General features: G+C 56.9%; 1 protein-coding gene across 5 annotated transcripts in view; it reads right to left on the bottom strand.

Moving 5' to 3' along the window:
- The window catches only part of HIVEP3 (HIVEP zinc finger 3), a 497,619-nt gene that overhangs the window by 162,843 nt on the left and 308,660 nt on the right, over window positions 1–26,116 (bottom strand). For all 5 annotated transcript variants that reach the window (XM_064172675.1, XM_064172676.1, XM_064172677.1 and 2 more), the window contains one exon: window positions 8,242–8,336. The gene's annotated coding sequence lies outside the window, so the exon portion shown is untranslated. The remainder of the gene's footprint in view (window positions 1–8,241; window positions 8,337–26,116) is intronic.

The following is a 26,116-nucleotide window of genomic DNA, read 5'->3' as shown; positions in this document are numbered from 1 at the left end:
CTCCTGGCAAGGTGTTGCATGAGAAGGCAGCAGCAGGGCTGAGCTCAGGCGTCCTGTTTTGCCTCCTGTTGTCATGATAAGCTTATCATAGCATCACAGAATGGGTTAGGTTGGAAGGGAGCTCAAAACTCAGCCAGTTCCAAAACCCCTGTGCCATAGGCAGGGACACCTCCCACTAGAACAGGTTGCTCAAGGCCTCATCCAACCTAGTCCTTGATACCTCCCTGGGAAACCTGTGCCAGGGTCTCAGCACCCTCAACCTGTGCCAGTCTCTCAGCACCCTCACTGCAAACAACTTCTTCCTCACAGCCACTTTCAATCTCCCCTCTCACACTTCAAACCCATTCCTCCTCCTCCTCCTGCCATTCCCAGACCTTCCAGTAGTCCCTCCCCAGCCCTCCTGCAGCCCCTGCACATCCTGCAAGGCCACTCCAAGCTCTCCTGGAAGCCTTCTCCTCTGCAGGCTGCACAGCCCCAACTCTCTCAGCCTGTGCTCAGAGCAGAGCTGCTGCAGCCCTCTCAGCATCTTGGTGGCCTCCTCTGCACTGCCTCCAACACTTCCATGTCCTGCTTGTGCTGGGGGCTGCAGAACTGCCTCCAGGACTGCAGGTGGGGTGTGAGGAGAGCAGAGCCAAGGGGCAGAATCCCCTCCCTTGCCCTGTGCCCACACTGCTCTTGCTGCACCCAGCACAGGGTTGTGTCTGGGCTGCACTCACACTGCAGGCTCCTGTTGAGCTTTTCATCACCCCAGACCCCCAGGTCCTGTTCCTCAGGGCTGCTCTCAGCCATTCCCCACCCAGCCTGGAGCTGTGCTTGGCATTGCACCCACCCAGGTGCAGGACCTTCCACTTGGCCTTGTTGAAGTTCATGAGGTTGGCCTGGGCACAGCTCTGCTGCCTGCCCAGGTCTCTCTGGATGGATCCCTGCCCTCTGGCAAGTCACCTGTGCCACACAGCTTGGTGCCACCTGCAGACTGGCTGAGGGTGCACTGATAGCTCTGTCCACGTGGCTGACAACGATGTTCAACAAGCACTGGTGCCAGCACAGACCCCTGAGGGACACCACTTGGCACTGCTTCTCTTTTTCCCTTCTATCAAAGCTTCTCCTTTTCCCTTCTGCAGAACCCTGCTGCAGACAAGCCATGGTGTTTCCCTCCCACTTCCCATGCAGCAACCTTTCCCCTGAACTGGGTGCTGCAGCCTCCTCACCTCTCTCTGGGGGGCAAGAGGATCACTGCCTGCTTGGCTGCAACCTGCTGCAGGTTAACAGCACCACAGAAAGCTGCAGGAAGCAGCAGAGGTCTTGAGGGTGCTGCAAGATCTCATAGCCATGTTCAAAGGAGGAGGAGGGGAGGTGGAAGATCACAGACTAGCACCAGATGCTCTGGCACTAAGAGTTCAGAGAATCAGAGAATCATAGAACCAAGCAGGCTGGAAGAGAGCTCCAAGCTCAGCCAGCCCAACCTAGCACCCAGCCCTGCCCAACCAACCACACCATGGCACTAAGTGCCCCAGCCAGGCTTGGCTGCAACACCTCCAGCCACACAGACTCCACCACCTCCCTGGGCAGCCCATTCCAGTGCCAATCACTCTCTCTGACAACAACTTCCTAACAACATCCAGCCTAGACCTGCCCTGGCACAGCTTGAGGCTGTGTCCCCTTCTTCTGTTGCTGGCTGCCTGGCAGCAGAGCCCAACCCCACCTGGCTACAGCCTCCCTGCAGGCAGCTGCAGGCAGCAATGAGCTCTGCCCTGAGCCTCCTCTGCTGCAGGCTGCACCCCCCCAGCTCCCTCAGCCTCTCCTCACAGGGCTGTGCTCCAGGCCCCTCCCCAGCCTTGCTGCCCTTCTCCAAACACCTTCCAGCACCTCAGCATCTCTCTGCAATGGAGGAGCCCAGCACTGGACACAGCACTCAAGGTGTGGCCTGAGCAGTGCTGAGCACAGGGGCACAAGAACCTCCCTTGTCCTGCTGCCCACACTGCTCCTGAGCCAGCCCAGGATGCCATTGGCTCTGCTGCCCACCTGGGCACTGCTGCCTCAGCTTCAGCCTAGCCTTTCCCAGAGGAAAAGGGGAAAGGAAGTGAAGATTCTCTTCCTTCATTACTTCCCTATGCCATTACTCCTCATTGAACATGACACTACCCTCAACTCCCCACAGCAGCATGGGACACAGAATGTGCTGCATCAGCTACCAGACACCTGCAGGAGAGAGACCTTCTCCAGTGTTGAACAGCACTGAGCCTTGGGGGAAACAAAACCAGCAGCCACAGAGGTTACTGGGAAAGGTGAGGAGGAAGAGACTCTGCAAAGGAGCCTGTACTGGCTGCTGGCACAGGCACCACAACATCAGACCTCCCCTTTTAACTGATGAAGGCACAGAATAGAATCATTCAATGCTTTAGGTTGGAAGGGACCTTTCAAGCTCATTCACACCAGCCCCCTGCACTCAGCAGGGACATCCCCAGCTAGAGCAGGTTGCTAACAGCCCCAAACAACCTCACCTGCAATACTGCCAGGGATGGGCATCTCCCACCTCTCAGGGCAATCTGGGCCAGGCTCTCCCCACCCTCAGTGCCAAACATTTCTCCCTTCTCTGCAGTCTCAATCTCCTTTAGTTCCAAACCATCACCTCTTGTCCTATCACAACAGGCCCTGCTCAAAACTACTGTCCCCATCAATCATGGTCAGAGCATCCACAAGTCCATTTCACAGGATCACAGAATGCCTTTGGTTGGAAGAGACCTTCAAGACCATCCAGTCCAGCCTCCAATCCAGCACTGCAGGGTCACCACTGAACCATGTCCCTAAGCACTAGGTCCAGGCAGCAGGACCTCTGGGGGCAGTGACTCCACCCCTGCCCTGAGCAGCCTGTTCCAGTGCTTGAGGGAAGAGCTTCAGGTTTTCCAGGCTCACAAACTCAAAGGCATCTTCACAGTAATAGCACAAAGCTGCTGCAGGCAGTGAGCATCTCCTGGGAGGGCAGGCTGAGGGAGCTGGGGCTGGGAGCTGGCAGCAGAGGAGTCTGAGGGCTGCCCTCAGAGCTGTGATAGAGAACACAGGAGCTCAGAATGAACCAGGCTGGAAAAGACCTCTGAGATCACTGAGTCCAAGCTAGCACCTTCTCACTAACTAACCCCTGGCACTAAGTGCCTCATGCAGCCTCCTTTTAAACACCCCCAGGGATGAGGACTCCACCACCTCCCTGGGCAGCCCATTCCAGTGGGGATCACTCTTGCTGTGAAGATTTCTAACAGAATCAGTCAGGGATTGGAAGGGACCACAAGGAGCAGGCAGTCCCAACCCCCTGCCATGCCCAGGGACACCCTACCCTAGAGCAGGCTGCACACAGCCTCAGCCAGCCTGGCCTCAAACACCTCCAGCCATGGGGCCTCAACCACCTCCCTGGGCAACCCATTCCAGCCTCTCACCACTCTCCTGCTCAACAACTTCCTCCTCACCTCCAGCCTCACTCTCCCCACCTCCACCTTTGCTCCATTCCCCCCACTCCTGCCACTCCCTCACAGCCTCAAAAGTCCCTCCCCAACTTTTTTGTAGCCCCCTTCAGATGCTGGCAGGCCACAAGAAGGTCCCCTGGGAGCCTCCTCTGCTCCAGCCTGCACAGCCCCAACTCTTTCAGGCTGTGCTCACAGCAGAGCTGCTGCAGCCTCTCAGCATCCTCCTGGCCCTGCTCTGGCCCTTCTAACATCCAGCCTGAACCTGCCCTGGCACAGCTTGAGGCTGTGCAGGGATGAAGCCAGGCTCTGCTCAGGGATCTCCAAGCACAGGACCAGGGGCAGTGGGTGCCAGCTGGAGCAGAGAAGATGCCACAGGAACAGAACAGAAAACTTTGTCACTGTGAGGCTGCTGGAGGCCTGGAGCAGGCTGCCCAGAGAGGCTGTGGAGCCTCCTGCTCTGGAGACACTCAAACCCACCTGGATGTGTTCCTGTATGACCTACCCTAGGTGCTCCTGTTCTGGCAGGGTGGGGGTTGGACTCAGAGGTCCCTTTCCAACCCTCAGCATCCTCTGAATTCTGTGATTTGGTTTGAAGCTTTCCCAGGAAGAAAAAAAATGAGAAGAGGAGGACGAATGGGATGGAAAATTCCCTCCCTTGCCAGATCCTGCTCTGCCACCTTCGCTATAGGCAGCCACATATGGGCAAGCAGCTATGGGATGCCATCCAGATTTGTTTTGTGACAGATCTGAACAGCTTTGCAGCAAGAGGGAGAAGCTGCAAGGAGAGAAAAGAAAAGGGGATGGGAAGAGCCAGAGGCATGTGCAAGGGAGAAAACAGAACAGCTCTGGGTGAGACACACGAGTGGGAAACTCACAGAAGGATCCTTCCTTCCTTCCTTCCTTCCTTCCTTCCCTCCTTCCTTCCTTCCTTCCTTCCTTCCTTCCTTCCTTCCTTCCTTCCTTCCTTCCTTCCTTCCTTCCTTCCTTCCTTTCCTTCCTTCCTTCCTTCCTTCCTTCCTTCCTTCCTTCCTTCCTTCCTTCCTTCCTTCCTTTCTTGCCTTCCTGCCTTCCTGCCTTCTTTCCTTCCTTCCTTCTTTCTTTTCTTTTCTTCCTTCCTTCCTTCCTTCCTTCCTTCCTTCCTTCCTTCCTTCCTTCCTTTCCTTCCTTCCTTCCTTCCTTCCTTCCTTCCTTCCTTCCTTCCTTCCTTCCATCCTTCCTTCCTTCCTTCTTGCCTTCCTTCCTTCTTGCCTTCCTTTCTTCCTTCCTGCCTTCCTTCTTTCCTTCTTTCCTTCTTTCCTTCCTTCCTTCCTTCCTTCCATCCTTCCTGCCTTCCTTCTTTCCTTCCTGCCTTCCTTCTTTCCTTCCTTCCTTCCTTCCTTCCTTCCTTCCTTCCTTCCTGCCTTCCTGCCTTCCTGCCTTCCTGCCTTCCTGCCTTCCTGCTTTCCTTCCTTCCTGCCTTCCCTCCTGCCTTCCTTCCATGTGTGGTGGCATGGGGCAGGGCTGCTGCACCAACAGAGGCTGTGAGCAGGTCAGCAGAGCAGGAGCAGGCTGCAGCTGAGTGTAACTCTCACATACAAAGAACAGAACTGCAAGAAGAGAACTGTGGCCAGGAGGAGCAAGGCAGTGACCCTGCCCTGGGCTCGGCACTGGTGAGGCCACAGCTTGAGTACTGTGTCCAGGTTTGGGTCCCTCCCTCCAAGGAGGGCATTGAGGGGCTGGAACGTGTCAAGAGAAGGGCAATGAAGCTGGGGAAGGGGTTTGGAGGACAGGTCTGGTGAGGAGCAGCTAAGGGAACTGAGGGGGTTTAGTCTGGAGAAGAGGAGGCTGAGGGCAGAGCTCTCTACAGCTCCCTGCAAGGAGGCTGCAGGGAGGTGGGGGTTGGGCTCTGCTCTCTAGTAACAGGAGATAGAAGGAGAGGAAGTGTCCTGAAATTGTGCCAGGGGAGGGATAGGTTGGAGAGGAGGAAGAATTTCTTTGCTGCAGGATTAGTCAGGGATTGGCAGAGGCTGCCCAGGGAGGTGGTGGAGTGCCCATGCCTGGAGGTGCTGAAGAAACCTGTGGCCATGGCACCTGGGGAAATGGTTTAGTGGAGGTCATGGAGGTGTTGGGTAGGAGTTTGGAGTAGATGACCTTAGAGGTCATTTCCAACCTTAATGATTCCATGACTCTGTGTTTGAAGGCATTAGCACAGAGGTAGGCAAACCACCTCTGGATGGGCAGTATGGGGAAGGTGAGAGGAGCTGGATTTAGTGACAAGAGAAGATGTGAGAGGAGCTGGAGAGCAAATGGCTGGCTGGAAATGCTGGATGCAGGCTGAACCCCCCCCCCTGACAACCCAACCAGGCAGGGATTCATGCCTGTGAAATCTGTGAGAGCAGCACAAAAATGGCACTGCAGCTCCAAAAGGCTTCAAACCAACCCCCCTCAGATGTGTTTTTCTGCCACTGAAATAAAAGCCAGGCAGCTAAATGAACCCTAATTAATCTGATTGGGATTACTGCAGTGGTAAGAATCATTTACTGGTACCAGAAGCTTTTTTTCTCTCCCCCTCCTCCAACCTCTCTCCAAAGAGAACTCCCTTTTGTGCACTGCTTTTAACACCTCCTTACCAGACAGCACATCCAAATCCAAAGCCATTATGGCCAGGAGAGATTTCATCCACTCCACAAAGTGCAATGAACCAACACAAAATCATTCACCTCCTGGACTCTCTGCAGGGGGGGGTGAAGGTTTTCTGCCCCCAGTCAATCACTTGGATGCAGTTCAAGCCCTTGAAAACTACCAAATCTCAAGTCCTTGCTGACAGAACTTCCTTTCTCCTCCAATTCTTCTGACTTTGGGAAAGACACAGAGGTGACAGAGCAGGGGACAAGCAGCACTGTGTCTCAGCCAGGCTGACTCCCTCAGCCTGGCCTCCAATTGTGGCCTCCTGTGCCTCAGTTTCCCCCTGTGCAGTACCTCTGGAGAGCAGAAGTGCTGCCTCACTCTCACCCCTGTGAAGCCTGAGCTGCAAGGCAGGCAGGAAGCATCCCTCCTGCTTAACTGACATTTCCAGGACCACAGAACCATGGAATTGGTTGGGATGGAAAAGCTCTCTGAGATCATCCAGTCCAAACAGCAACCTGACCCCAGCAAGGCCACTAAACCACAGCCCCAAGTGCCATGGCCACAGCTTTCTTGAACACCTCCAGGGATGGGGACTGAATAGAATAGAACAGAATCAAGCAGGTTGGAAGAGAGCTCCAAGCTCATCCACTCCAACCTAGCACCCAGCCCTGCCCAACCAGCCAGACCATGGCACTAAGTGCCCCAGCCAGGCTGTGCTTGAACAACTCCAGGGATGGTAACTCCACCACCTCCCAGGGCAGCCCATTCCAATGCCAATCACTCTCTCTGCCAACAACTTCCTAACAACATCGCCTCTCTGGGCAGCCTCCTCCAAACCCTGACCACTCTTGCAGCAATGAAATTGTTCCCCAACATAGTTCCAGGTCATTTCCTCTTCCTGATACTAGGGAGCAGAGTCCAACCCCCACCTGGCTCCAACCTCATAGAAGCACAGACTCAAGCAGGTTGGAAGAGAGCTCCAAGCTCAGCCAGCCCAGCCTAGCACCCAGCCCTGCCCAACCAACCAGACCATGGCACTAAGTGCCCCAGCCAGGCTTGGCTTCAACACCTCCAGGGATGGGGACTCCACCACCTCCCTGGGCAGCCCATTCCAATGCCAATCACTCTCTGACAACAACTTCCTAACAACATCCAGCCTCAACCTGCCCTGCCACAGCTTCAGGCTGTGTCCCCTTCTTCTGGCCCTGGCTGCCTGGCAGCAGAGCCCAACCCCACCTGGCTACAGCCTCCCTGCAGGCAGCTGCAGACAGCAATGAGCTCTGCCCTGAGCCTCCTCTGCTGCAGGCTGCACCCCCCCAGCTCCCTCAGCCTCTCCTCCTTTCAGGGAGCTGTAGAGAGCAATGAGGTCTCCTCTCAGCCTCCTCCTCTCCAGACTATCCACCCCCAGCTCCCTCAGCTGCTCTAGCCCTGTCCTCCAGACCCTTCCCCAGTTTCATTGCCCTTCTCTTGGCAGGATCCAGCCCCTCCATGTCCTTATGGGAATGAGTGGGCCAGAACTCAACCCAGGATTTGAGGTGTGGCCTGCCCAGGAGATGTCACAGAGATGAGAAGGTTGGAATCCAGGAGCTTCCCTGAGAACCACACTGAGGTGCAGCTAACAACAAAACCCAGCTCTGTCCTCCTCATGGAAGGGAAATGTCTTTGGTGTGAGGCTGCTGGAGGCCTGGGGCAGGCTGCCCAGAGAGGCTGTGGAGTCTCCTTCTGTGGAGCCTTTTAAGACCCACCAGGATGTGTTGCTGTGTGATGCTGCTCTGGCAGGGCAGCTGGGCTGGATGCTGTCCAGAGGGCTGCCCTCAGTGCTGTGCTAAGGATGTGCAGGGCAGTGTGGGCAGGACTCAGCCAGGCTCTGCCCAAGGGCAGCACAAGGGGCACTGGGTGCCAGCTGCAGCAGAGGAGGTGCCATGGGAACAGGAGGGGAAACTCTGCCCCTCTGAGGGTGCTGGAGCCTGGAGCAGGCTGCCCAGAGAGGTTGTGGAGTCTCCTGCTCTGGAGGCATTCCAGACTCATCTGGATGTGTTGCTGTGTGCCCTGCCCTGGGTGCTCCTGCTCTGGCAGGGAGGTTGGAGTGGATGATGCTCAGAGGTCCCTTCCAGCCCCCTCATTCTTTGACCCTCCCTTTGCCATCACTGAGTTGGATGATGGAACTCCAGATGCTTACTGAATTGGCTGCTGATGCCAGGCTGGGGCAGGCTGCAAGCACTTCGGAGGCCAGGATTAGGGTTCAGAATGGTCTTGAGAAGTTGCAGGAATGGTCTGGAAAGGCAGAGAGAGAGAAAAAAAAGAGAGTTCAGACCTGCTGGGTGAAGAGTGCCATGGCAGGGACACAGTCACACAAGGGAAATAAACATCAGCTCACAAAGGTTATTTGGTCTGGAAAAGGATCTCAGGCTCCCCAGGGGGCACAAAGCAAACAGGAGGCTCAGGGCAGAGCTCATTGCTGTCTACAACTACCTGAAGGGAGGTTGTAGCCAGGTGGGGTTGGGCTCTGCTGCCAGGCAGCCAGCAACAGAAGAAGGGGACACAGCCTGAAGCTGTGGCAGGGCAGGTTGAGGCTGGATGTTGTTAGGAAGTTGTTGTCAGAGAGAGTGATTGGCACTGGAATGGGCTGCCCAGGGAGGTGGTGGAGTCTGTGTGGCTGGAGGTGTTGCAGCCAAGCCTGGCTGGGGCACTTAGTGCCATGGTCTGGTTGGTTGGGCAGGGCTGGGTGCTAGGTTGGGCTGGCTGAGCTTGGAGCTCTCTTCCTACCTGCTTGATTCTGTGCTCCTATGATTCTGAGGTCTCCCTGGAGCCTTCTCTCCTCCAGGCTGCACACCCCCAGCTCCCCCAGCCTGTCCTCATAGCACAGCCCCTCCAACCCCCCAGTCAGTGCCATGGCCCCGCTCTGGCCCTGCTCCCTCACCCCACACCAGAGGCTCACTCAGACACCTGCAGCTGCCCTGTTCATGGCAGCACTTAAGAGGCTCTCAAAATAGGTTCAGTTTGCAACCAACCTGCCTCCACACATGGCATGCTAAACGTTCACCTGCAGGTGAAAGATGGCAGGAGAGCTGCTCAGAGCACTGATTCCTCATTAGCTGCAACCTGCACAGAATAAGGATGGGGCTGGGGGGTGTGGGGGGGCAGGAGCTGGGAGCTTGATGACTGAAAGCAAATATTTTTAGCAGTTTTCCTTGAGTGCAAAAATAGATGCCAAAAAATCCCTGCTCTGCCAAGCCAGCAGGCTGCTGGCAGCCACAGCAGAGGCTGCAAAGTGCACCTCAGCAGGGCTGGAAAAGCATCCCCTAGCTTCCTTTGAGTGCTGAGGGGGCATTTTGGTCCAGCCCAGCCACCAAGCCACAAAACCTTGCCTCTGCTGCACACCCAAGCAGCCTCTCTGGTCTGTGCAGGGATGAAGATGAGCTAATGTGTGCCCAAGGTGTGCCCAACAGCCTCCTGGTCTGGATCAGCAATGGTGTGGCCAGCAGGAGCAGGGCAGGGATTGTCACAGAGGCACAGAATGAACCAGGTTGGAAAAGACCTCTGAGATCATCCAATCCAACCTAGCACCCCTCAACCTTCTCATCAACTAACCCCTGGCACTGCCTCCTGCAGCCTCCTTTAAACACCTCCAGCCACACAGACTCCACCACCTCCCTGGGCAGCCCATTCCAGTGCCAATCACTCTCTCTGACAACAACTTCCTAACAACATCCAGCCTAGACCTGCCCTGCCAAAGCTTCAGCCTCTGTCCCCTTCTTCTGTCCCTGGCTGCCTGGCAGCAGAGCCCAACCCCACCTGGCTGCAGCCTCCCTGCAGGCAGCTGCAGGCAGCAATGAGCTCTGCCCTGAGCCTCCTCTGCTGCAGGCTGCACCCCCCCAGCTCCCTCAGCCTCTCCTCACAGGGCTGTGCTCCAGGCCCCTCCCCAGCCTTGCTGCCCTGCTCCAAACACCTTCCAGCACCTCAACATCTCTCTGCAATGCAGGAGCCCAGAACTGGACACAGCACTGCAGGGGTGGGCTGAGCAGTGCTGAGTCCCAGCTACTGAAGCACAACAACCCTGCAGGGCTATCAGAGCAGTTCCAAGAGCAAGCCCAAGGGGGAAGCAGGTTGGGCACTGGTGAGGCCACACCTCGAGTATTGGGTTCAGGTTTGGACCCCTCACTGCAAGAAGGACATTGAGAGGCTGCAGCAGGGCCAGAGAAGGGCAACAAAACTGGGGAAGGGTCTGGAGAACAGGGCTGGGGAGGAGCAGCTGAGGGAGCTGGGGGGGGACAGTCTGGAGAAGAGGAGGCTGAGGGAGACCTCACTGCTCTCTACAGTTCCCTGAGAGCAGGCTGGAGCCAGGTGGGGGTTGGGCTCTGCTCCCAGGGAACAAGTGACAGGGCAGAGGACATGGCCCCAGGCTGTCCCAGGGGAGGTTTAGGTTGGACATGAGGAAAAGCTTCTTTCCCTAAAGGGTTGCCAAGCCCTGGGACAGGCTGCCCAGGGCAGTGGTGGAGCCTCACACACCAGGAGGGGTTTCAATGCCCTGGAGCTGTGCTTCAGTGGTGACCTGGCAGTGCCATCTTAACAGTGGGACCTGATGGCCTCAAAGGTCTCCTCCAAGCACTTTGATTCTGTGATTCTCTCTTTACCAACGACCTCAAGAGAGAAAAAGAGCTCACAGAAACCCCTGGCAGCCCCCAGCCCTCACTGCCACCTGTCTGTGGCTAAAGCAGGAGCATTCAGTGCCAGGACAGGCCTTAGAGATCCTCTGAGAGATGAATTTTCATGTCAATAAGAAAGTGCAAATGAAAACAAACAGTGAAGAGAGCCTCTCAAGAGCACACAGTGCTGGGGCAGAGTACTGCTGCTGTGGCACTCCTGTGCCACTGAGGTGTCTCCAGGGCATCCCTCATCACAGAGAGCAGCTGAAATGCCAATGGCAATGAACATTTGCCTCATCACCTTCCTGCTGCATCAACACTGAAGCAGACTTCTCTCTGCACTGCCCCTGACAAGCTGAAGCTGCAGCTTTTACCCCAGGTCAGAAGCATCCTAGGAGACAGCAGGCAGAGGTCTGCTGATGAGCTGCATCAGCCTCACCTGAGGAGGGGCCTCTGCCCCTTCTGGGGTTGGTACAAAGCACATCAGACTGAAAGGGAGAAGGAAAAAACAACTAAGAGCTGCAATCCAGGCACTCGAGGTGAAGTGGCTGTTGGCACCTCCCCAGCAAGGCTGTGTGCTTCCATCTCCAGGCAATGACTGGGTGATGCCAGCCTGAACACTAAGGAAAGCCTCCCAGAGACAGCACAAGAGGCAGCAGGCACAAACTGGAAGCCAGGAGGCTCCATCTGAACACCAGGAGACTCTTCTTTGGTGTGAGGCTGCTGGAGCCCTGGAATAGGATGCCCAAAGAGGCTGTGGAGACTTAACCATCCCAGAGTGGGTTGGGTTGGAAGGGAACACAAAGCTCATCCAGTTCCAGCCCCTGCCATGGCCTCCACTAGCTCAGGTTGCTCAAGGTCTCATCCAGGAAAGGACATCCACAGCCTCCCTGGGCAACCTGTGTCAGAATCTCCTCACTCTCAACAGTTTCTTCCTCCTCTCCACTCTCAGTGTCCCCTCCCCCAGCTCAAAACCATTGTTCCTCCTCCTGTCACCCCCAGCCCTTGTCCAAAGCTCCTGCCCACCTCTCCTGGAGCCCCTTCAAGTACTGGAAGGTTGCTCTAAGGTCTCCCTTCTCTTCTCCAGGCTGCACAGCCCCAACTCTCAGCCTCTCATCTTCGTGGCCTCCCCTCCACATGGACCCACTCCAACAGTTCCAGAGTCCCCCTCTCTGGAGAGCTTCCAACCTGCCCTGGCCACTGTGATCCTGGGCAAGCTGCTTTAGCAGGGGGTAGGAGTGGATGATTGCCCAGTCCCTACCAGGCTGGGGGCTGGGATTGTCTAACTGGCATCCCAGCCAAGCTGTCCTCACTGAGCCAGGGCAGGGTCAGTGGTCCTGGGACCCTTTGCTATGCATTGGTGGGCAAGGATGGCACTGCCAGAGCAGCTCCCTGCTGCCTTCATCCTCTCCAGGCAGAGAAGAGCCTTGCTGCTCCTCTTCCCCCATGGAACAACAGCTGGCAAAACCTTTCAGGTGAAAATGATCCATTTCAGGCTGGAAACGACCTTGGCAATCACACAGCCTGGCATGCAGGCAGCTGGCAAGTGTCCCTTGCAGGGGCTGAGGGCAGGGAGCTACCACAATCACTCAGCTCTGCCTTCTGAGGCCACCCTGGGTTCCTTCTCCCCACACCAGTGCTGCCCCCCTAGCAGACTTGCAGGACAAGACAGAGCCACTTAGAGGAGCAGCTCAAAGCATCCAAAGGTTGATTCAGCAGCTGAGAAGGGGTCACAGAATCAGAGAGTGGCTTAGGTAGGAAGAGACCTCAGGTAGCAACCTCCCTGCCAGCAGCCCAGCACGGTTGTGGCTCTCAGGAGGCAGCAGCACAGCACTGGGACTGGATTTCTGTAGGTGACTCTTCCCCACTGAGCAGCAGAGGACATAAAATGCACCATTTCTGTGCAATTTCACCCTGCTGGCAGGCAAGAGCTGGAAAAGGCCATGGGTGCTGAGCTCCATTAGATTTGAGGGTGAGGGAAGAGAGTAATGTGCACTTTCACCCTGCTGGCCACACTGCTGCTGCTGCAGCCCAGGCTCTGCTTGGCTCTCTGGGCTGCAAGTGCACACTGCTGGCTCCTGTGGAGCTTCTCCTCCACCAGCACCCCCAGGTCCCTCTCCTCAGGGCTGCTCTCCAGCCTGGCACTGCCCAGCCTGCATTGGTGCTTGGGATTGGCATGCACAGGGGCAGCTCACACTAGACCATGTGGCCCCATGCAATCTGGCTTAGAATGCCTCCAGAGAGGGCCCTTGATGAGCCAACCCCCCCAGAGGTGCATCTATTCCACTGCAGCCAGAGCACAGCATCCTCAGAGCTTCGGAGCTCTCCCTCCCCACACCCTCCAGTGTGAAATCAAAGATCAGCTTTGGCCTCAGGGATGCTTTTTGCTCCTCTCCTGCCTGCCCTCAGGCTCTGCAAGCAGTGCAGCAGGAGTCGTTGCCCTCCAGGGCAGGATGCAGACCCAGCCCAGCCCAGGCCTTTCTCCTCCTCTGCCTGGGGACTGAAGTGAGTTGGCTCCCAAGCAGTGATGGAGGGAGCACACTGCCAGGCTGGGCTGGCTCAGCCCCCCCCGAGGGCACTGCTGCTGCCAGGGCACAGCAGCACTGCCACACAGCACCAGGCACCGAGTGAGGCACTGCCTGGGAGGGGACCTCAGAGGTCATCTCATTCCAAGCCCTCTCCCAGCAGAGCAGCTTGCTCGAGGCCTCATCCACCCTGGCTTTGGACACCTCCAGGGAGGGCACATCCACAGCCTCCCTGGGCAGCCTCTGCCAGGGTCTCACCTCCCTCACTCTCAACAATTCCTTCCTCATCTCCACTCTCACTCTCTCCTCTCCCAGCTCAAAGCCATTGTCCCTCATCCTGGCACTCCCAACCCTTGTCCAGAGTCTCTCCTGGAGCCTCTTCAGGTACTGGCAGGCTGCTCTGAGGTCTCCCTGGAGCCTTCTCTTCTGCAGGCTGAACATTCCCAGCTCCCCCAGCCTGTCCCCACAGGGGAGGCTCTCCAGTGCCAGGTACTGACTCCTGCCAGTCCCCTCTCAGTCTCTGGCTTTGGGGCATCTCCCCAGGCTGGTTCTTTGCTTTCTCCCAGCACAGCAGCTTGCTGAAGGCTGCATCCAACCTGGTTTTTAACACCTCCAGGGAGGGGACATCCACAGCCTCCCTGGGCAGCCTCTGCCAGGGTCTCCCCACCCTCACTCTCAACAATTCCTTCCTCATCTCCACTCTCACTCTCCCACCTCAAAGCCATTGTCCTTCATCCTGTCCTTAAAAGCCCTTGTCCAAAGTCCCTCCCCAGCTCTCCTGGAGCCTCTTCAGGCACTGGCAGGCTGCTCTGAGGTCTCCCTGGTGACTTCTGCTGCTTTAAGGTCTCCCTGGAGCCTTCTCTTCTGCAGGCTGAACATTCCCAGCTCCCCCAGTCTGTCCCCACAGGGGAGGCTCTCCAGTGCCAGGTACTGACTCCTGCCAATCCTCTCTCAGTCTCTGGCTTTGGGGCATCTCCCCAGGCTGGTTCTTTGCTTTCTGTGCCCCTTTTCTCACCCCACCATCACCACTGCTTTTCACATTGCCCAGGCAGGAAGCAAGTAGCCATGCAGTAGCCTGAAGCTGTGGTCTGGGGCAACCAAGATGCCCTTTGAGCAGAAGATGCTGCAAGCTACAAACAAGTACAAAAAGGAAGGAGAAGAGCAGCAACCTCTGGTGCTCTGGAATCAGTCAGGGGGCAATTTCTTCTCCAAATCCACACCTCTGACCTTAGCCAGCTCCATACCCTCACGAGGTTGCTCCCCAGCAATTAAACTGTGAGCTTCCAGCAGCTTTTTGTGAGGCCAAGGAGAGCAGAAGGTCTCTCTCACCTTCATGCATTTGCTCAGCAGGCTGCTGCAAGTTCAAAGGGAGAGCTGCAGCAAAAGGGTTGGTGTGAAAGGGAGGGATGCAGCTCCAGCAGTCAGCTCTCTACAGAGACCAGGACTCCTCAGACAGGCAGCTTCGACCTCTCCTGCCTAGCAAGGAGCCATCAAATTGCCTCTGCAGCCCTGACAATGCAGCAGGCAAATGCAGCATCTACAAGCATGGTGAGGTCTTGGCTTGAAGGGCTGCTGGTGCAGGTCCAGAGCAGGACATGAAGATGAGCAGAGGGCTGGAGAACCTTCTGTATGGGGTGGGATGAGGGAGCTGGGGCTGCTCAGCCTGGAAAAGAGAAGGCTCCAGGGAGACCTCGGATCATACTTGCAGTGCCTGAAGGGGCTCCAGGAGAGCAGGGGAGGGACTTTGGACAAGGGCTGGGAGTGGCAGGCTGAGGGACAATGGCTTTGGGCTGGGAGAGGGGAGAGTGAGAGTGGAGATGAGGAGGAAATTCTTTGGGGTGAGGGTGGGGAGACCCTGGCACAGGTTGCCCAGGGAGGCTGTGGATGTCCCTGGATGAGACCTGGATGAGAACTCTGAACTGGAAGAAAGGAGATTTAAACTGGATGTTGGGAAGAAGTTCTTTACAGTGAGGGTGGTGAAGGACATGGAAGTGTTGGAGCCAGCCCAGAGGAGGCCACCAAGATGCTGAGAGGGCTGCAGCAGCTCTGCTCTGAGCACAGGCTGAGAGAGTTGGGGCTGTGCAGCCTGCAGAGGAGAAGGCTTCCAGGAGAGCTTGGAGTGGCCTTGCAGGATGTGCAGGGGGCTGCAGGAGGGCTGGGGAGGGACTGTTGAGAAGGTCTGGGAATGGCAGGAGGAGGAGGAGTGGGTTTGAAGTGTGAGAGGGGAGATTGAAAGTGGATGTGAGGAAGAAGTTGTTTGCTGAGAGACTGGCACAGGTTGAGAGTGGTGAGAGACTGGCACAGGTTGAGGATGCTGAGACCCTGGCACAGGTTTCCCAGGGAGGTTGTGGAGCACAGAAGCACCAAATGTGATCAAAGATCACATTTGGTGCTTCTGTGCTCCACAACCTCCCTGGAGGTGTTCAGGACCAGGCTGGATGAGGCTTTCAGCAACCTGTTTTAGTGGGAGATGTCCCTGCCTATGGCACAGGGAGGTTGGATCTGGCTGAGCTTTGAGGTCCCTTCCAACCTAACCCATTCCAGGAACTCATGAAGACCCTGAGGAGATCTGCACCCCCCCCCTCACACACACTTCCCACGCTCTGCAGACAGCTCACAACCACCAAGCTGTCAGAAGGAAGCTGCTGTGAAGCAGGCACAGAGCCTGGGGCAGTTTGCACAGCTCCTGCCTCACCTTTCCCACAGCCACCTCAGCAGCACATCAGGTGCCACAGAGGAAGGAGTTCCACAGCTGGCACAGTCCTGCTGCTTCTGGGGCTTGTTCTGCTTCAGTTTAGTACTTCAGGGGGGTTCCAAGCTGCTATCAAGTGTGGCCTTTGCCTTTGGAAACCATTAAGAGAAGCAAAGAGGCCCCCCCAAGCATGGGGAAGTGTCAGGCACTACAGCTTTCAGGCACTTGTGCAGAGCAGAAGTGGAGTCAGGCTCTGCACTGAGCCTGAACCAGCAGCTCAGGAGCTGCAGAGTAGGAGGCAATCACTTAAAGGAGCCTGAAGAAGCAAAGAGAATCTCTTTGGAGAAGCCTGGCCCCCACCTCTGAGGAGAAAGCACCACACAGGCAGCTGCCTCAGTGAAAAATGAGATGGCCAAATGCAGGCACTGAGGAGTCATGAAGGGAAGATCTTTGCCTCATCTTCCCAGCAGCAAAATTTCACTTCCCAGCCTCCAAACTACAACCCTCCAGGTTGTGCCTAAGAGCCAGGCACCAGGATGCTCCCAGCACCCTTCCCAACCCACCAGAAGGGAGGGCAGAGATCACACTTCCCACAGTGGTCTCTGCAGTCACACCGAGGTCCACGGCAGGAACCAGAACCTCTGAGAGGGTTTAAAGCCTCAGCAGCCTGAGAAAGGTTCTCTAGGAGCAAGATGAGCTCCTTGCTGCAGCGTGGCCAGCACAAGGGCAAATCCACACTGGGCAGCCTGAAATGCCTCAGTGTTTTCATCCCACAGGTCCAGAGGCTCACACACATTGGCAGTTTCTGTGCCACCACTCAGCTTTCACAGCAGAGACCTCTGGAGCTCATCCAGTCCCAGCCCCCCTGCTCCAGCAGGGCACCCACAGCAGCCTGCCCAGCAGCACAATGCCCAGGGGGGGTTGGAAGCTCTCCACAACCTCTCTGGGCAGCCTGCTCCAGGCCTCCAGCAGCCTCACACCAAACAGGTTTCTCCTCCTGCTCACATTAAACCTCCTGGGTTCCAGTTTGTGCCTCTTGTCCTGTCCCTGGGCACCACTGACAAGAGTCTGGCCCCATCCTTTCACCCTCCCCACTCTTTATCCTCTGCTGAGCATTGCTCCTTCTGGGGTTGCTCTCCTGCAGGCTCCCAGCTCCAGGGCTCTCAGTCTTTGCTCCCCACAGAGCTGCTCCAGGCCCCCCCATTCTCCACCATTCCCCTCTGAAAGAGAAGACAGAAGTGCAGCCTTGAGCACAGCACCTAAGGCTGATTGTCAACTTGAAACTGCCCCCATGGCACAGATGCAGCCTGTGCAAAGCACAGCTGAGTGCTGCACCAGGGCCTGGGGCTGCTGATGGACAGGAAGCTGCAGAGGAGCAGTGTGAGCTGGCAGCTCAGAAGGCAGAGCACAGCCTGGGCTGCATCCAGAGCATCACTGCCAGCAGGGCCAGAGAGGGGATTCTGCCACTTTGCTCTGGTTGAGACCTCACCTGGAGTCCTGTGTCCAGCTCGGGAGCCCTCAGTACAGGAAGGACATGGAGCTGATGGAGAGGGTCCAGAGGAGGCAGGAAAACAATCAGGGGGTTGGGGCAGCTCTGCTATGAGGACAGGCTGAGGGAGCTGGGGGTGTGCAGCCTGGAGAGGAGGAGGAGGCTCTGGGGAGACCTTAGAGCAGCCTGCCAGTAACTGAAGAGAGCCTACAGGAAGGCTGCAGAGGAGCTGTTTGCAAAGGCCTGCAGGGACAGGATGAGGGCAATGGCTTCAAACCAGAGCAGAGCAGATTGAGATTGGATGTTTAACCTCTTGCCAGAGAGAGTGATTGGCATTGGAATGGGCTGCCCAGGGAGGTGGTGGAGTCACCATCCCTGGAGGTGTTCAAGCACAGCCTGGCTGGGGCACTTAGTGCCATGGTCTGGTTGATTGGCCAGGGCTGGGTGGTCTCCAGAGCTTGGAGCTCTCTTCCAACCTGCTTGATTCTATGATTCTATGGCAGGGCTGGGTGCTAGGTGGGGCTGGATGAGCTTGAAGCTCTCTTCCAACCTGCTTGATTGTATGGTTCTATGGCAGGGCTGGGTGCCAGGTGGGGCTGGATGAGCTTGAAGCTCTCTTCCAACCTGCTTGATTCTGTGACTCTATGATTCTATGGCAGGGCTGGGTGCTAGGTTGGGCTGGATGAGCTTGAAGCTCTCTTCCAACCTGCTTGATTCTGTGACTCTATGAACAGGCTCCAGCACTACGAAGGAGCTGGAACACTGCATCAGGTTGCCCAGGCAGGTGGTCAATGCCCCATGCCTGGACATACTCGAGGTGAGGCTCGACAGAACTCTGGACAAGCTGCTCTAAAGTCACAGAAACATCCATCCCTGCATTCATTCATGCTGGCAAAGCCCCTGAGGATCACCCAGTGCAACCCACACCCCTGCTCCAGTGGAGGATGTCCCTGCTGAGTGCAGGGAGGGCTTGCACTGGATGACCTTTGGGGGTCCTTTCCAACCCAGAGCATCCTACGACTCTGCGAGTGGCAGGCTTGTGAGGGCTGCTTTATGAAACAGCCAAGAGCAGGCAGCAGCAATTCTCTTCTGTGCAGAGCACTTCTGCTGGATGACAAACCAGAGAACCACAAGTGCAGAGCCCAGGGGAGGCAAAGGGCTGATGCAAACGGAAAACAATGCAGCGAGAGGAAGTCCCTCTGCAAGGCAGCTGCTTTGTTCTCGCAGGGGCTTTCTGGGCAGGCATCTCCTTGCCATGCAAAGTTTCCACTGCAGTTATTTAAATGAACCTCCCTGTTGTCTTTCTGCCCTCCAAGCCCTGAGGCTGCTAGCAGCAGCTCTGCTGAAAGTCAGTGCAAGGGCAGCTGCGAGTTGTGAGTGGGGCACAGAAGGGTAGGGAGGGCTGGGGAGGTTCTGCTCTGCCCTGCTGACACCACAGCTGCAAGACTGTGTCCACTTTGGGGCTCCCCAGTTCAGGAGAGACAGAGACCTGCTGGGGAGAGTCCAGCACAGAGCCACCAGGGTGAGTGGGGGACTTGAGCATCTCCCCTCTGGAGAGAGCCTGAGAGCCCTGGGGCTGGTGAGTCTGGGGAGGAGAAGGCTGAGAGGGGATCTGAGCAATGTGTGCAAATAGCTGAGGGGTGGGGGGCAAGAGGAGGGGGCCAAGCTCTGCTCAGTGGTGCACAGCAATGAGCCAAGGAGCAGTGGATCCAAACTGGAGCAGAGAAGGTTTCAGCTCAACAGGAGGAGAAACTTCTTTGGTGTGAGGGTGGCAGAGCCCTGGAGCAGGCTGCCCAGAGAGGTTGTGGAGTCTCCTTCTCTGGAGGCTTTCAACCCCCTCCTGGATGCATTGCTGTGTGCCCTGCCCTGGGTGATGCTGCTCTGGCAGGGAGCATGGACTGGATGAGCTCTGGAGGTCCAAGCCTTAATGCTCTGTGATGAAAGGGACCTCTGGAGATCACAGATATCACAGAAACACTCAGGTTGGAAGAGCCTCTCAGGAGCACCAAGTCCAAGTCTTCATCCTTCTCAACAAGGTGCACCTTAAACCATCTCCCCAAGCACCATGTCCAAACTACATTTAAACACATCCAGGCTTGGGGACTCCACCACCACCCTGGGCAGCTCATTTCTGTGCCTGACCACTCTTGCCAGTCCAATCCATGTAGCCTGGCACCGGGCAGCACTGAACAAAGCCTGGCCACATCCTCCTGATGCCCACCCTTGCAGTATTGGTGAGATCAGCAGTGATGAGATCCCTCAGGCTGCTCTTCTCTAGGTTACAGAATCACAGAGTCAGTCAGGGTTGGAAGGGAGCACAAGGAGCAGCCAGTCCCAACCCCCCTGCCATGCCCAGGGACACCCTACCCTAGAGAAGGCTGCACACAGCCTCAGCCAGCCTGGCCTCAAACACCTCCAGCCATGGGGCCTCAACCCCCTCCCTGGGCAACCCATTCCAGCCTCTCACCACTCTCCTGCTCAACAACTTCCTCCTCACCTCCAGCCTCACTCTCCCCACCTCCAGCTCTGCTCCATTCCCCCCACTCCTGCCACTCCCTCACACCCTCAAAAGTCCCTCCCCAGCTTTTCTGTAGCCCCCTTCAGATGCTGGCAGGCCACAAGAAGGTCCCCTGGGAGCCTCCCCTGCTCCAGCCTGCACAGCCCCAACTCTTTCAGGCTGTGCTCACAGCAGAGCTGCTGCAGCCTCTGAGCATCCTCCTGGCCCTGCTCTGGACACTCTCCAGCATCTCCACAGCCCTCTTGTCCCAGGGGCTCCAGAGCTGGATGCAGGACTCCAGGTGGGGTCTCAGCAGAGCAGAGCAGAGGGGGAGAATCCCCTCCCTGGCCCTGCTGGCCACACTTCTGCTGCTGCAGCCCAGGCTCTGCTTGGCTTTCTGGGCTGCAAGTGCACACTGCTGGCTCCTGCTGAGCTTCTCCTCCACCAGCACCCCCAGGTTCTTTGGTCAGCAACTTAGGGAAAACAAAAGGAATGTCCCAAAATGCTCAGTGAGTCAATTTCTTAATCTAAAACCTGGCAGGGCCTCAGGATATCACTTACCAAAGCCACTGGAGATGTTTTAGAGGGGACAAAAACATTTGCAAGCATGGGCAGAGTCAGAGGCCAGAGATACCTTCACAAGCACAGACACCTTTAAAGGTCCCTTCCAGCCTAAAACATTCTCTGGCTCCATGACCTTCATGGAATGGAGCAAAACAGGGAAAGGGAAGGGTTAAAAGCACATTAGGAAATCTCTCCAGCAAGCATCAGCCCATCCCAGGGCTGGACAAAGGTCCTCACTCTGCTGGGCTGGAAATGCTCCTTTCCAGGCTGCAGATATTCATTATTATCATCTTCATCCTGGGCTGCAGCAGGCTCAGCCATGGGGGAGACCATGCATGAGGAGTGCAGCTGGATCTGAGCTGCAAACCTGAGCTGGAACCTCCAAGTGGTTTGGCCAATGCCAACCACACCAAGTCCAACAAAGCAAAGTGCCAGGTCCTGCAGCTGGGTCAGGGCATTCCCAGGCACAATTCCAGGCTGGGTGATGAGTGGATTGGAAGCAGCCCTGCAGAGGAGGACTTAGGGGTGCTGGTGGATGAGGCACTGGATATGAGCTAGCAGTGTGCCCTGGCAGCCCAAGCAGCCAAGGGTGGCCTGGCACTATGGCCAGGAGGACAGTGGAGAGATTCTGCCCCTCTGCTCTGCTCTGGTGAGACCCTACCTGGAGCACTGCACCCAGTTCTGGAGCCTCCAACACAAGAAGGACTTGGATCTGACAGGGCAGGTCCAGAGGTGGCCACAGAGATGAAGACAGGCTGAGAGAGAGGGAATGGTTCAGCCTAGGGAAAAGAAGGCTCCAGGAGGATCTTGGAGCAGCCTTCCAGTGCCTAAAAGGGGCTGCAAGAGAGCTGGGGAGGGACTTCTTGCAAGGGTGACAGGACCTGGGACAATGGTTTGAAACTACAGCAGGGGAGTAGGAAGAAGTTCTTTACTCTGAGGGTAGTGAGACACCAGAAAAGGCTGCACAGAGAGGTTGTAGATGTCTCATCCCTGGAAGTCTTTCAGCCCAGGCTGGATGCAGCCTTCAGCAAGCTGCTCTGCTGGGAGAAAGCAAGGAACCAGCCTGGGAAGATGCCCCAAAGCCAGAGACTGAGAGGGGACTGGCAGGAGTCAGTACCTGGCACTGGAGAGCCTCCCCTGTGGGGACAGGCTGGGGGAGCAGGGAATGTTCAGCCTGCAGAAGAGAAGGCTCCAGGGAGACCTTACAGCAGGAGAAGGCTCCAGGGAGACCTCAGAGCAGCCTGCCAGTGCCTGAAGAGGCTCCAGGAGAGCTGGGGAGGGACTTTGGAGAAGGGCTTGTAAGGACAGGATGAAGGACAATGGCTTTGAGGTGAGGGAGTGAGAGTGGAGATGAGGAAGGAATTGTTGAGAGTGAGGGAGGTGAGACCCTGGCAGAGGTTGCCCAGGGAGGCTGTGGATGTGCCCTCCCTGGAGGTGTTCAAGGCCAGGGTGGATGAGGCCTCGAGCAAGCTGCTCTGCTGGGAGAGGGCTTGGAATGAGATGACCTCTGAGGTCCCCTCCCAGGCAGTGCCTCACTCGGTGCCTGGTGCTGTGTGGCAGTGCTGCTGTGCCCTGGCAGCAGCAGTGCCCTCGGGGGGGCTGAGCCAGCCCAGCCTGGCAGTGTGCTCCCTCCATCACTGCTTGGGAGCCAACTCACTTCAGTCCCCAGGCAGAGGAGGAGGAGAAAGGCCTGGGCTGGGCTGGGTCTGCATCCTGCCCTGGAGGGCAACGACTCCTGCTGCACTGCTTGCAGAGCCTGAGGGCAGGCAGGAGAGGAGCAAAAAGCATCCCTGAGGCCAAAGCTGATCTTTGATTTCACACTGGAGGGTGTGGGGAGGGAGAGCTCCGAAGCTCTGAGGATGCTGTGCTCTGGCTGCAGTGGAATAGATGAACCTCTGGGGGGGTTGGCTCAGCAAGGGCCCTCTCTGGAGGCATTCTAAGCCAGATTGCATGGGGCCACATGGTCTAGTGTGAGCTGCCCCTGTGCATGCCAATCCCTAGCACAAATGCAGGCTGGGCAGTGCCAGGCTGGAGAGCAGCCCTGAGGAGAGGGACCTGGGGGTGCTGCTGGAGGAGAAGCTCCACAGGAGCCAGCAGTGTGCACTTGCAGCCCAGAGAGCCAAGCAGAGCCTGGGCTGCAGCAGCAGCAGTGTGGCCAGCAGAGCCAGGGAGGGGATTCTCCCCCTCTGCTCTGCTGAGTCCCCACCTGGAGTCCTGCATCCAGTGCTGGAGCCCCTGGGACAAGAGGGCTGTGGAGATGCTGGAGAGTGTCCAGAGCAGGGCCAGGAGGATGCTCAGAGGCTGCAGCAGCTCTGCTGTGAGCACAGACTGAAAGAGTTGGGGCTGTGCAGGCTGCAGCAGAGGAGGCTCCCAGGGGACCTTCTTGTGGCCTTCCAGGATCTGAAGGGGGCTACAAAAAAGCTGGGGAGGGACTTTTGAGGCTGTGAGGGAGTGGCAGGAGTGGGGGGAATGGAGCAAAGGTGGAGGTGGGGAGAGTGAGGCTGGAGGTGAGGAGGAAGTTGTTGAGCAGGAGAGTGGTGAGAGGCTGGAATGGGTTGCCCAGGGAGGTGGTTGAGGCCCCATGGCTGGAGGTGTTTGAGGCCAGGCTGGCTGAGGCTGTGTGCAGCCTGCTCTAGGGTAGGGTGTCCCTGGGCATGGCAGGGGGTTGGCACTGCCTGCTCCTTGTGGTCCCTTCCAACCCTGCCTGCTTCTATCATCTTTAAGTTCCTTTCCACCCCAAGCCTTTCCATGGCTTCAGGATGCCTGTGCCAGTCTCCAGTGCACACAGGTGGCTGAGCAGAGAAGCAGCTTCTGCTCCCTGGCTGCAGTGGCACCAGCAGTGCCCAGAGAAGCCCATTTATTGCAGGAGATTTACCCCCCAACCTTTCAACCCTCTCCAGGGGTGAGCCAAGAGGGGAGAGCACAGGTTGCTGGTGGGAAAATGACTCACAGGAAGGATGGCAACAAAGCAGTGCTATGAAATATTAATCAGGCTCTCTGCCCTGGGCTGCAAGAAGCAAAACCAAGGTAAGTGGCCCTGTGCTGGGTTGCTTTGGTGGGGTTTTTTTTTTCCCCTCTCCTCCTGCTTCTCAAAGTCACTAATGGCCCTCTGGGTCTGGGAGCAGATGTCAGCAGCAGAGTGCAGGTACCACAATTTACTTGCTGCAGATGATTGCCTGGCATTTAATTAAGGTTTCATCGTGGCCATTCCCAGCAGCTCTCTCTCTCTCTCTCTCTCCAATAGAAAACAAAGAAGCAAGAGAGAAAAGTGGAGCTCTTGGAGCAAAGCAGCCCAAGCTCATCAATAAAATGCTCCAGCTGAGAAAGAGGAAAGGGAAGTGTGTGGTGAGAGGTTTGGGTGTTTGTGTTCTTTCCCTGCCCAGGGGCCCTGTGCTGCTGTTCCCAGCACTGATACCCAACCTGAAGCAGCCTGAAGCTGGCTGTGGGCCCAGGGCTGCACAGGGATGGTGGTTGGCTGCTTGGGCTCAGCACAGCTCAGGTAGGGTCCCTTCATAGAATCACAGAATCAGACAGGTTGGAAGAGAGCTCCAAGCTCAGCCAGCCCAACCTAGCACCCAGCCCTGCCCAACCAACCAGACCACGGCACTAAGTGCCCCAGCCAGGCTTGGCTGCAACACCTCCAGCCACACAGACTCCACCACCTCCCTGGGCAGCCCATTCCAGTGCCAATCACTCTCTCTGACAACAACTTCCTAACAACATCCAGCCTAGACCTGCCCTGCCACAGCTTCAGGCTGTGTCCCCTTCTTCTGTTGCTGGCTGCCTGGCAGCAGAGCCCAACCCCACCTGGCTACAGCCTCCCTGCAGGCAGCTGCAGACAGCAATGAGCTCTGCCCTGAGCCTCCTCTGCTGCAGGCTGCACCCCCCCAGCTCCCTCAGCCTCTCCTCACAGGGCTGTGCTCCAGGCCCCTCACCAGCTTTGTCACCCTTCTCTGGACATCTTCCAGCACCTCAGCATCTCTCTGCAATGGAGAAGCCCAGAACTGGACACAGCACTCAAGGTGTGGCCTGACCAGTGCTGAGTACAGGGGCAGAAGAACCTCCCTTGTCCTGCTGCCCACACTGCTCCAGACTCAGCATCCCTCGAAGCAGGTCCAGAGGAGGTCACAAAGCTGATCAGAGGGCTGGAAAGAGGCTGACCAAGAAATGGTCTTAGATGTGCAAGGCAAAAGCTGCAGGTGGGAGTGGGCTGCAGCTACAGGAGTGTGGGCAGCAGGGCAAGGAGGAGGGGGGGATTCTGCCCCTCTGCTCTGCTCCCCTGAGACCTCACCTACAGCACTGCCTCCAGCTCTGGATCCTCCAACACAAGGATGTGGAACTGCTGGAGAGGGTCCAAAGGAGGCCACAAAGATGCTCAGAGGGCTGAGAACCTCCCTGTGGGGACAGGCTGGGAGAGTTGGGGCTGTGCAGCCTGCAGGAGAGAAGGTTCCAAGGAGACCTCAGAGCAGCCTTGCAGTGCCTGAAGGGGCTCCAGGAGAGACTTTTCTCAAGGGCTGGGAGGGACAGGATGAGAGACAATGACCTTGAGCTGGGAGAGGGGAGATGGAGAGGAAGAAATCCTTTAGGGTGAGGGTGGGGAGAGCCTGGCACAGGTGGCCCAGGGTGGCTGTGGATGTCCCTTTCCTGGGTGAGGCCTTGAGCAGCCTGTGCTGGTGGGAGGTCCCTGCCCATGGCAGGGGGATGGCACTGGATGATCCCCTCCAACTCAAGCCATTGGGTGAGTCTATGGACACTTCACTTGCCCTGCTCTGGAGGCAAACCCTGTGACAACAAAAGCTCCTGCTCTGCTCTTTCATTTCCCACATCACAGAGGAGCTCGGTGGGAGGATCTGTCCAGCTGATGGAAACTCCTCAGTGACTTGAGCTAATTCCCCCTAAAATGAGGGATGATCATTTTGCTGCCTGGGAGCCACTGGGGAGCTGGGGGCTGCTAATGCTCCTGGGGAAGGAAGCAAAGGGACCAGGTCTGCTCTCTCAGGCCACTCCTGCATGCACTTCCCTGTGCTCAGATGTTGCAGGGGTTCAGAAGGGGCCCCAAGATCACTTCTTAGAATCATAGAATCATAGAATCAACCAGGTTGGAAGTGACCTCCAAGATCATCCAGTCCAACCTATCACCCTGCCCTATCCAATCAACCAGACCATGGCACTAAGTGCCTCATCCAGGCTTTTCTTGAAGACCCCCAGGGACGGTGCCTTCTCCTGCCCTACACATCTGCCTGGACACAGAACTGCTGGAGAGAGTCCAGCACAGAGCCACAGAGAGGATGAAGGGAATGGAAGAGCTCTGTTAGGAGCAGAGCCTGAGGGAGCTGGGGCTGGGAGCTGGGAGCAGAGGAGCTGAGAGGTGACCTCAGCAATGGTTCTCAATGTGTGCAGGTGAGTGGCAGAGGCTGAGCCAGGCTCTGCTGGGGGATGCCAGTGCCAGCACCAGGGGCAGTGGTGGAAGCTGAGGCAGAGGAAGCTCCATGGAAACATGAGGAGGAATTTTTCCCTGTGAGGCTGCCAGAGCCTGGCACAGGCTGCCCAGGGGGGCTGTGGAGTCTCCCTCTCTGCAGATATTGAAGAGCTGCCTGGATGTGTTGCTGTGTGCTCTGCTCTGGGTGCTCCTGCACTGGCA

The sequence above is a fragment of the Pogoniulus pusillus genome, chromosome 37 (assembly GCF_015220805.1).
Source record: "Pogoniulus pusillus isolate bPogPus1 chromosome 37, bPogPus1.pri, whole genome shotgun sequence".
Classification (NCBI taxonomy): Eukaryota; Metazoa; Chordata; class Aves; order Piciformes; family Lybiidae; genus Pogoniulus; species Pogoniulus pusillus.
The sequence above is the reverse complement of the archived record's forward strand: the minus strand, read 5'-3'. Positions and strand labels throughout refer to the sequence as shown.